The sequence below is a fragment of the Meriones unguiculatus genome, chromosome 15 (assembly GCF_030254825.1).
Source record: "Meriones unguiculatus strain TT.TT164.6M chromosome 15, Bangor_MerUng_6.1, whole genome shotgun sequence".
Lineage (NCBI taxonomy): Eukaryota > Metazoa > Chordata > Mammalia > Rodentia > Muridae > Meriones > Meriones unguiculatus.
The window spans coordinates 47,531,324-47,542,052 of record NC_083362.1 but is presented as its reverse complement, the minus strand read 5'-3'; positions in this window follow the sequence as shown (position 1 = coordinate 47,542,052).

The following is a 10,729-nucleotide window of genomic DNA, read 5'->3' as shown; positions in this document are numbered from 1 at the left end:
GAAGCTCAATATTGAACTCACAGGGCGACACTGGAAGACATCCAGGAAAGCTGTGCTTGCCTTTAGTTCCCAAGTCTATAGTTTAGCTGGATAGTCCCGGATGCTTCAGGTAACCCAGAAGCCTCTGGCACCTGGATGCAAATGGCCTCTTGCTAAAGCAACACACCTGCAGCCAAGCTTGAGGAGCTGAGTTGGATCACTAGGTTCACCCTGTGGTGTGGAGAGCTGCTTGTTAAGCTGCTTTGTTATGTTTTCACCTGGGGAAGTAGTTTTTTGAAGGGGACCTTTTGTATTGATGTGACTTGTTTTTGCTTTTTAAACCCGAGCTGCTTCAGTCAGACTGACAGCCCTCTCAAGCCAATCCCGTGTGTAGTGTGATTTGTCCTCACTCCCCACTCACGTACTGTTCGACTCTGCCGGCGGTCTCTAGCAAAAAAAAACCTTTTGAATGCGTGTTCTGAAATATGTCCTTGAAAACTGCCACTTTCATAATTCCCTCAATACTGTCCTTCAGAGCTGTCTGAGATTTTGGATTTGGATACTGGCCAAATATAGTAACTGTCTGAAGCTTTCTTGTACTGGGTCAAGGATATGTGGTACAAAGAAGTATTAACGGGAGAATATGGGGACTGGGAAGATGGTTCAATGGTTAAGAAAACTAGTTGCTCTTCAAGGGGAGGAGGACCAGTGGCCACAACTTCCTTTAACTCCAGCTCCAGGGTGTCTGATTTGCTCTTTCAGCTTCCTTAAGTACCCATATATGTGTGGCTTACACACAGACATACACCCATAAATAAAAATAACAAAATTTGAAAAAGAGTCTACAGGAGAGTCTAGGTAATAAGGACCTAACAGTTTCAACCTGGAGAGATGACAATAAGAAACATAATTCTCTTTGGAACCACAGTTGCGTCTCTGTTCCAGCTAGAATGCAAGCTCTGTAGAAGTTTCTCACTGATAGAGCTGGCTGGCCATATGGCTCGGCACGGAAAGGCACCTGCTGCCAAAGCCTCCCTACCTGAGTTTGACACCCAGCACACATACGGTAGAAAGCAAAAATTGGGAACTACAGACTGGTCTCTGGTTCCCTGTCCCATGGCATGGCCTGCTTAGCATGGCTTTGATCTGCTCTTCCCCACAACAGGGTTCCTCTGTGTAACAGCCTGGCTGTCCTGGAACTCACTGTATAGACCAGGCTGGCCTTGAACTCACAGCAATGTGCCTGCCTCTGCCTCCCGGGTGCACACGGCACCACACCTGGCTGAAAACAGAGTCTTACTGTGTAACCTAAGTCCATCTTGAATTCACCAATCTCCTGCTCAGCCTCTTCAGTGCCAGCACCACAAATGTGCACTGTGCCCAGCGATGAGGGGGCAAGTTTGCTTTTTTCTTTTTAATCAATGTAGGTTAAATGGGTAATTATCATTCTTGCAATCAGGAAGCAATTACAGTGCTCAACCAACCATGTTATCTGTCTATCTATCTATCTATCTATCTACCTACATATCTATCTCCTCTGTTCTGCAGGAGATTAAACCCCACAGATTCCCATATTCTAATATTGAGCTATATAATCCTCAGGTGACAAAGGGACCCTTTCACGAAGATTTAGGTTAGGTGCTGGCCATGTTGGTGAATACCTGTAATTCCAGCACTTAGGATATGAGGCAGGAAGATCAAGGAGTTCAAGGCCAGCCTTGGCAACATAGTAAATTTGAGGTCAGCCTAGGTAATATTTAATTTTGAGGAAGGATTTGTATTCAGCCTAGACTGAAATTCAATCTATATTTCAGACTGGCTTTAAACTTGACAATCCTTCCCCAATCTTCCTAGTGATGGACACTCTATGCTGCTTTGTCTATGCTGCTTACTTACAGAAGCCAGAAAATAAGGCATTGTTTTCAATTTGTTCTGTTATGGCTAGAAAAAGCGGGGAGAAAGAGATGGAGATGCCTTTTTAAAAGGCGTGTGAGAACTGTTAAGGCAATGAGTATTTAGTAGGAAAAGACATCAAAGAAGAAAAACTGCCCAGGGTTGTGGTTTAAATGCAATTGTCCTGCCAGTTTAATCCCCATAGTCTTACGCTAGTGAGATCCAGAAGGTACCGATGTAATCTCAGTGGGGATACTTAGAGTAAGGCCAGTGGGGCGCCATTAGATTGGATGAGGGGAAATCTCCAAGACTGGATCCTGGTGACTTTCTAAGGAGGAGAGAAACCTTGCAGAGGCTCAAATGGAACCCTGCTAAGGTGGCAGCTTCAGCCAAGAGGACCCTTACAGGAACTTTGTGTTTACACTGCTTGGATATTCAGCCTCCCAGTTGTTTTGTTTGTTTGTTTGTTTGGTTTGGTTTTTTTTTTTTTAGAAGACTTTTCTAAGATGACATTGCGCGTGAGTGTGTGTGTGTGTGTGTGTGTGTGTGTGCACATGGTCATGAGAATCACGGCATGATCGTTTTCACCATGTGAGCCATAGGAGTCAAACTCAGATTGTCAGATTTGGTGACAAATGCTTTTACCCACAGAGCTATCTCCTTGGCCCCTATTTGTCTGTTTGTTTTGTTTTAGCATTTCAAGATAGGGTTTCCCTATGTACTTCTAGCTCTATAGACCAGGCTGTCCTGGAACTCACAGAGGCTCTCCCACCTCTGCCTCCCAAGTGCTGGAATTAAGCCACCACTGCCCTGCTCGTTTTTGTTTTATAGGTAGGGTCTCTGGTAGTCTTGAATTCATGATATAATTGATGACCTTGAATTTGTAGCCCTCCTAACTTTTCTCCACAAGTATTGGGGTTACCTCCTTCCTTGTGCACCATTGTCACCTCCCTCCTTTCTCTGTGAAATAGCTTGCTTCAGGCATTCTGAGTAAGTCATGAAAATCTGGGCTGGAGAAAGGACTCCATGAGTAAGGATAATTTCAGGCTGAGCCTGAGGACCAAGTTCCAATCCCAGTACCTGTGTGCAAGCTGGGTGTAGGTCCATCACCCTGACAACTAGGGGAGAGGACGTGAAAAGATCTCTGGGACTTGCTGGATTTCAGCATAGCTAGAAAAAAAAAAGGCAGATTCCAAGAAATAAGGAATAGGATGATAGAGGAAAACCTTTTCCATATGTGTGCCCAGAAACTTATGCATATTAAACACCCATACACATGAGATAGTAATAAAATGAAATATTAAAAAAAAAACATGACAGGGGCTGGAGAGATGGCTCAGGAGTTAAGAGCACTGTCTGTTCTAGAGGTCTTGAGTTCATTCTCAAATCCTACATGGTGGCTCACAACCATCAATAATGAGATCTAGTGCCCTCTTCTGGCCTGCAGGCATATGTGCAGGCAGAACATTGTATAAATAATAAATAAATAAATAAATCTTTTAAAAAAAATCATGACTAGGGGGTTGGAGAGACGGTTCAGAGGTTAAGAGCACTGGTTGCTCTTCCAGAGGTCATGAGTTCAATTCCCAGCAACTACATGGTGGCTCACTACCATCTAAAATGAAATCTGGTGCCCTCTTCTGGCATGCAGGTGTACATGCAAACACATTGTATACGTAATAAATAAATAAATCTAAAAAAAAAAAAGCTAAATTAAAAAATAAATCATGACTAAAACAACAATCAATATGGAAGATTAAGAAAGCCAAAATGAGACTTGGGTACAGCTCAGTAAGGCACAGGCTTAGCAAGCACAGAGCCCTTAGCTTGATCCCCAACATCAGACACATGTGCACGCATGTACACCCCCCCAAACAGACACCAAACACCCTGAGCTGTGAGAGATTTCACATCAAGGGAACCTCTCAGATACAGACGAATGCTTTTGAGAATTTACTCTTCTCTTCACCTTGAAAACTACCCCAGCTGCAGTAAACCAGTTATTGAGGTTTTGTTACATTCCTCAGATGGGCTACGGAAAGGAGGCGGTTTGGATTTGTAATTTCAGAGGTGAAGAATAGCCGATAAGCATTGGGGTGTGTGAGCTTGGAAGGAAGGAGACAGGGAAATAGTACAGGCTATTGGATGACTAATTTGGAAATTAAATTCCCCTTCAGTGACAACAGAACTTGAGCATATAGGAAAGCCAGTGAGCTAGAACATATTCCAGATGGGTATCAACAGAGAGCCGGTTTGGAATTAGCATTGAAGAGTTTTAGAATAAAAATCTCAGGCCAGTGAAGTGTGGTGTAAAATTATGGACTATCTATGTCTGCTCTAGCTCCCAAATAATGACATACTAACTTAACAGTAGCTTTAGGCGGTATAACTGGGAAGATTCTCAGTTAGCTCAGTCTAAATCAACCCGACTAATCCTGACCCTGGCCTACTTCCCCACCCACGTGTCCTTGTTACCTGCCATCTTAGTCTCATGCTGGCTGCTCCTGCTCCAACCATGGTGACTCCCTCATGGCAACTCTCTCTCTCTCCCTCTCACTGGGATCAGAAGTCCCACCTTAACTCTCCTGCCCTGCTATAGGCTCTTCAGCTCTCTATTAACCCATCAGAGGTGATAGAGAACAATGTTTATCCAACATTGAGACAGGAGATGCTTCATAAAAATTATGATGCCAATGTTCAGACTGCAACCAGATCTCCGGGTACAGATCTCAAGTACAGAACACACAGTGCACAGGACATCCCCCAATGGCGTGGTCACTTAGGCCTGTAATTCTCGAACTCAAAGGCTAAGTCAGAGTAACATTCTGAGTTCAAGGCCAGCTTAGGCTACAGAATAAGACCCTGTCTCAAAAAAATAAATTTCCATCGGTCTTTTTCTGATTTTTTTCAATAATATTCTTTGTTTTGATTTCCCTTTTGTTAGGCAAGGTCTCATGTGTCTCAGCCAGTGATCAAAGTCACTATGTAGCTGAGGAGACCTTAAATTTCTGATCTTCCTGCCTACACCTCCTAAGTAACAGTCTGAGGTTGGAGTTCAGCTGGTAGAGTGTTTGTACGACATGAAAGAAATTTTGGGTTCAATCTTTTATTTTTAATTAATTTATTTTTATTTTATGTATACTGGCGTTTGACGGTGTGTATGTCTATGTGAGGGTGTTAGATCCCCTGGAACAGGAGTTACAGACAGTTGTGAGCTGCCATGTGAGTGCTGGGAATTAAACCTGGTTCTTCTCGAAGAACAGTGCTCTTAACCTCTGAGCCATGTCTCTGGTCCCTGTGGGCTCAGTCTTTAGTACGACAGAACTGGAACACAGATGTGATCCCAGCACTGGGTGATTGATGGAGGCAGTGTGAGCGGAGGCTTGAGGTGTTCCTAGATTATAGAATGAGTAGGTTTTAGGTCAGCCTAGGGTTCATGAGGCTTCATCTCAACAACATAGCAGGGTTGGGAGGTGGTTCCCTGCATAAAGTGCTCACTTGGACAGCTTTGGGGCTGAGCCTGGATCCCAGCACTCATGTAAAAGCCTGGTGTGGTGCTATGCTTTGTAAGCCCAGTTTTGGGAGTTGGGCAGAGACAGGAAGATCCCTGGAGGTTGCTGAGCAGAAGAGTCTGCAGTGACAAGCTCCAGGTTCACCGGGAGACACTTAGGGTGTCTTATGCCTGTAATCCCAGCAATAAAGGGCTAAGGCAGAAGTTTGGGTTCAAATCTAGCCTGGGTATACAGTGTGATGTGTGTGTGTGTGTGTGTGTGTGTGTGTAGAAATTGCAGGGGGTCATCTCCAGGCCTTGTTGTCCTCTCAAACACTTACTGGCTCCTTCTGCTAACCTAGGCCTAGTCCTGGAAGCTTCTAGCCTCTGTACAATCTAACCTAGCCCAGAACGTTTTCAGCCTCTGAGACTGCTGGATAAGCTTGCCCTTTCTAGTTCTTTCTGAACTCTCAGCTGTTCTGGCACAAACTTGTGTCCAAGCTGACTGATTCAATCTACCTTCACTTAGCTTTTGGCTGAGTTGCTCTGCTTAGCCTCAAAATAACTCTAGCAATCTGTTCCAATCTTCTGGCTCCTTCTCCTTTTCTCGCTCATTCTTTCTTCAACCTATCTCTGGAAAACTCTCCTAGGAAAACTGTCTCTGAATTTCAAGAACTGAACTGCCACAAACTCAACTCTACTGCAGTGCCTCTCAGCTCACTGACTCAACTGAACTGTCTGAACAGAACTGACTAGATCTGCATGCTTCTGTCTCCTGAGTGCTGGGATCACAGGCATGTACCACAATGCCTTTCTTTACCTGAAACGTGCTCTATACCAGACTGCCCTTGAACTTGTGATCCTCCTACCTCTGCCTCCTTCAGCAAATTCTACCGGCATGTGCCACCACAACCAACACAGGCTAGGAAAAGCTCTTATAATTCCATTCTTTTGCCCTCTCCATGGTTGTAAATCACCAAAAGAAAAAATTAAAATATTCTAGGCTAAAAACAGAATGTAATCACTTGTGTACATTGTTCAATTTTATCCCCATTTTCTTATCTTATGAAATGAGGCCAATAATATTATTTTGCAGGATATATATACATATATATTGTTGTTTTTAGCAAAATCTCTATCATTCAATTTTACCAATAAAGATTCAGGAGCCAGATGCTGGGATGAAAGCCTGCTAGCCTCAGAGAGGCAGAGAAAGCAACCAGCTAACCTTTCTCCTCAGCTGATGTCCCAAAAGAAGGAAATGCAATCTCAAAACAAAACAAAACAAAACAAAACAAAACAAACCTGAAACTGAATGTCCCTCTCTTCTACTTCCCGTCTCTCTCATGTCCTCCAATGAGAACATCTGGACTTCCTTTCACTCTCAGTGGTTTTTTCCTGTGTTCATTCCCTGTCAACTGGTTGCTTGCTCAGCCTCTTGACCTATGGTTGACTTTATTTAATCCTGTTTACAATATTCAAGCAGAAACCTCTTGGAATAAGGGGTGTTCTAGGGTTGAGCCACACTTCAACTAGAAACAGGTTTTTCCAGTAAACAACACAATCTTGGGGTTCACAGTGTGATCAAATATCCTGCAACCTGTGTGTATGTGTGTATGTGTGTTTGTACACAATACGCAAGACTCAAAAAGAGGAGGATGCTATTGATTAAATGTGTGAATGTTGCAGTTTGGATTTTAAGCAGATTTAAGTGTATACGTGTATGTGTACCATGGACATGCAGGTGTCGATAGAGGTCAAAAGGACCATATATCTTCAGATCCTGTGGTCCTGAGCCACCTGATGTGGGTGTTGGGAATTGAACCTGGTTATTTTTCAAGAGCAGTGCCATTCCACTCCCCTTTTCTTTCTTTCTTTCTTTCTTTCTTTCTTTTTTGTTTTTGAGACAGGGTTTCTCTGTGTAGCCCTGACTGTCCCAAACTAATTTTGTAGACAAGGATGGCCTTGAACTCACAGAGATCTGCCTGCCTCTGCCTCCTGAGTGCTGGGATTACAGACATGGGGCACCATACCCGGCTCCTCTCCCTTTTTCATTTTGAGACAGGGCCTTGGCCATTCTATGTGTGGACCAGGCTGTACCTACCTCCAGAGTGCCAAGGGTAAAGGCATGTGCCACTCTGCTGGCCCTGTACTTTGGGTCTTAAATGTTTCTTAAAGGCATATGTAGTAATCTCTATAGTGGCAATATTGGAAAGAGAGGAAACTTTAAGAGTTGTGGTTAATGGGAGATCTTTAAATTACTGGAAATGTAGTTTTCAAGAAGAAAGTGGAACCAATCCTTTCTTTTCTTTTTCACGTTTCTTAGCCAAATGGTTGGTGCCACATGTGTCCACGGTGCTGTGCCTTAGCTCAAAAGCAGTGTGTGCATTTGATCACGGACTAGAGCCTCTGAAACCACGAGTTCACACAAACCTTTTCTGTCTATAGGTCGATTGTTTCAGGTCACATGACGAGGATTGGCATTCAGTAAACCTTAAATTCATTAACTTTGATATGCTAATGGCTTCCAAACCTCTTCCTTCCTTCCTTCCTTTCTTTCTTCCTTTCTCTTTTAGAATATGAAAGCGTGTTTTGGCTACTTTATTGGGTTCTTTTACCTACCACTCTTCTCCATCCCAGTCCCTTCCAACTCCCCAACACGAGGTAGGAGATAAAGAAGGATAGAGGGGAAAGGAGGCATAGATCTCTTTAGACTACTTGTTGATGATTAGGGGCATCAAGTTCCTAGGGGCATATCTAATCTTCCTCATCAGGATATCTCCAACAAGCAACCAGCAATCCAGCCAACAGCAAAGGCAGTCAGCAACCAGCAAAAGCAGAAGCAGGAAGAGGTGACAGCAGCAGCAGCAGCCTCTTTGAAATGCCTGTGGTCCCTCTCCCTGCCTCTGGCACTTATGTTCTTTCTGAAGAATCCCCAGAATTTCAAATGTAAACTATCTGCCTCTGGAAAAGTCACACCTTTCCTAGAGCTTGAGGCAGATCACAGTCAGCTGTTGTGGATGATCTGACGAAGCCGCATATCCCACACTTGGGATTAAAACAAAAAGATAGCCACATACCATTAAAAAAAACAAAACAAAACAAAAAACTAACAACCCAAATTCTCACTACAGTTACTATGTTTCCTTTATAAAAAATTAAAATTCTTGGTCTTGCCTTTGTACAGGTCCGCAAGAGACACATTGGTTACTTTAACACCCTCAAAGCAGAATCTAGGACTATTGCCAACTGCATAACTTTTTTTGAGCAAAGCCAGCAACCGGAACATTGTTTTCCTCAATGAAATTCTAGCTGCCATCACTGGACACAGAAGCTGAGATTATCTTGCTTGTCTTGGTTAGCTAGATGCTGACATACTTCCTGATGGCAGAATTGGGTTCTTTGGCTTCAACTCCTAGTTTGTCCAGTAAAATCCCCTTTGCATGAGAAGAACCTCCAAAAGGACCTTCAGGGCTATGTCCAAATAGGCTTTCCATATTGGTTCTCTTGCCATTCAGGTCCCTTCCATGACTGTGAAGGTTTGGCAGTGTGAAGACCATCACACTTGCCCCTCCTGCCAGTGCCACAGGCTGGACTAAAAGAGCTCAGATGTCTAATAGCTAATATTTCTCAGCACTCGGCACCATAACCAATTGTTTTCCTGACATCACTCCTTAGACGACTCTGCGGATCATATTCAAAGAGTAACCTCTTCTTTAAGAATACATTAATGTCTAACCAGGTGTAGCGGTACACCCCTGTAATCCCAGCACTCAGAAGGCAGAGGCAGGTGAATCTTTGTGAGTTCACGGCCAGCCTGGTCTACTAAGTGAATTTCAGGACAGCCAAGGTTGTTATAGAGAGAAACCCTGTCTCAAAAAACATGAATAGATATACACATATTATATACATACACATTTATATATACTATAATAGACATATACATATATGTATATACACATTATGGTACATATAATGTACTGGCTGGTTTTGTGTGTCAATTTGATACAAGCTAGAGTCAAGCTAGAGTTGAAGAAATGCCTCCATGAGATCGAGCTGTAAGACATTTTCTCAATTGCTGATCAATGAGAGACAGCCCAGCCCATCGTGGGTGAGGCCATATCTGGCTGGTGGTTCTGGGTTCCGTAAATGAGCAGGCTGAGCAAGCCACGGAGAGGTAGCCAGGAAGCAGCACTCCTCTGTGGCTTCTACATCAGCTCCTGCCTCCAGGTTCCCGACCTGTTTGAGTTCCTGTCCTTGCTTCCTTCAACGATGAACTACAATGTGGAAGTGTAAGCCAAACAATCTCTTTCTTTCCCAATATGCTTTTTGGTCATAGTGTTTCACTGCAGCAACGGAAACCTTAACTAAGACAGTCTTACATAAAAACTTGAAAAAATATTTATTTATTTACTGTGTATACAGTATTCGGACTGCATGTATGCCTGCATGACAGAAGAGGGCACCAGATCTCATTACAGATGGTTGTGAGCCACCATGTGGTTGCTGGGAATTGAACTCAGGACCTCTGGAAGAGCAGACAGTGCTCTTGACCTCTGACCCGTCCCTCCAGCCCCACATAAATACTTTTGAAGCATTTTATTTTTGTATATGCAGTGAGATAGGGATTCAAATTCCTTCCCCTTTTGCATGTGAATGTTTACTAGTTTCATTACTAATTTTATTGTTATTATTAATCTTTAAGTTTTTATGTGAATGGGTGTTTTTGTCTGCATTATGTCTATGCACCACATACAGTCCTGGCATGGTGCTTATAGAGGCCAGAACAAGGCATCCCAGATTCTCTGGGATTGGAGTTACAGGCAGTTTTGAATGAGTAGGTGGGTGCTGGGAATCAAACCTGAGTCCTTTGGAAGAGCAGCCGGTGCTTGACTGCTGAGTCATCTCCGGTTGCCTCAACTACTAACTATAGGAAAGATTCTTTTACTACTTTCTTGTAGTGTGAAGGGTTATTGATTTATTTTAGAGTTTTCCCCTTATATCCTTAATCCTCCTAAACGTTTGTGACAGAAGGTCATTGTATCAAAGGTCTTTCTATGAGATAATTAGTTCATGGGTTGGAGGTAGTTCCTGCCTACAACTTTAAAACTTTCAGCAACATTTTAGTTTTCTGTAGCCATCAAGACTGGGTCCTAGAGCTAGGGCGTGCTGGCCCCCTTTTAATCCTAGCACTCGGGAAGCAGAGGCAGCAGGATCTGTGAGTTCGAGGCCAGCCTGGTTTACATAGCGGAGTTCTAGAACAGCCAGTGCCTCTTAGCGAGAACCTGCCTCGAACAAACAAACGAAACCCAATATAAAGAGAGGTGTCCTGAAGGCTCGTCTTTTCGTTGTGGTTTTTAATCAAGG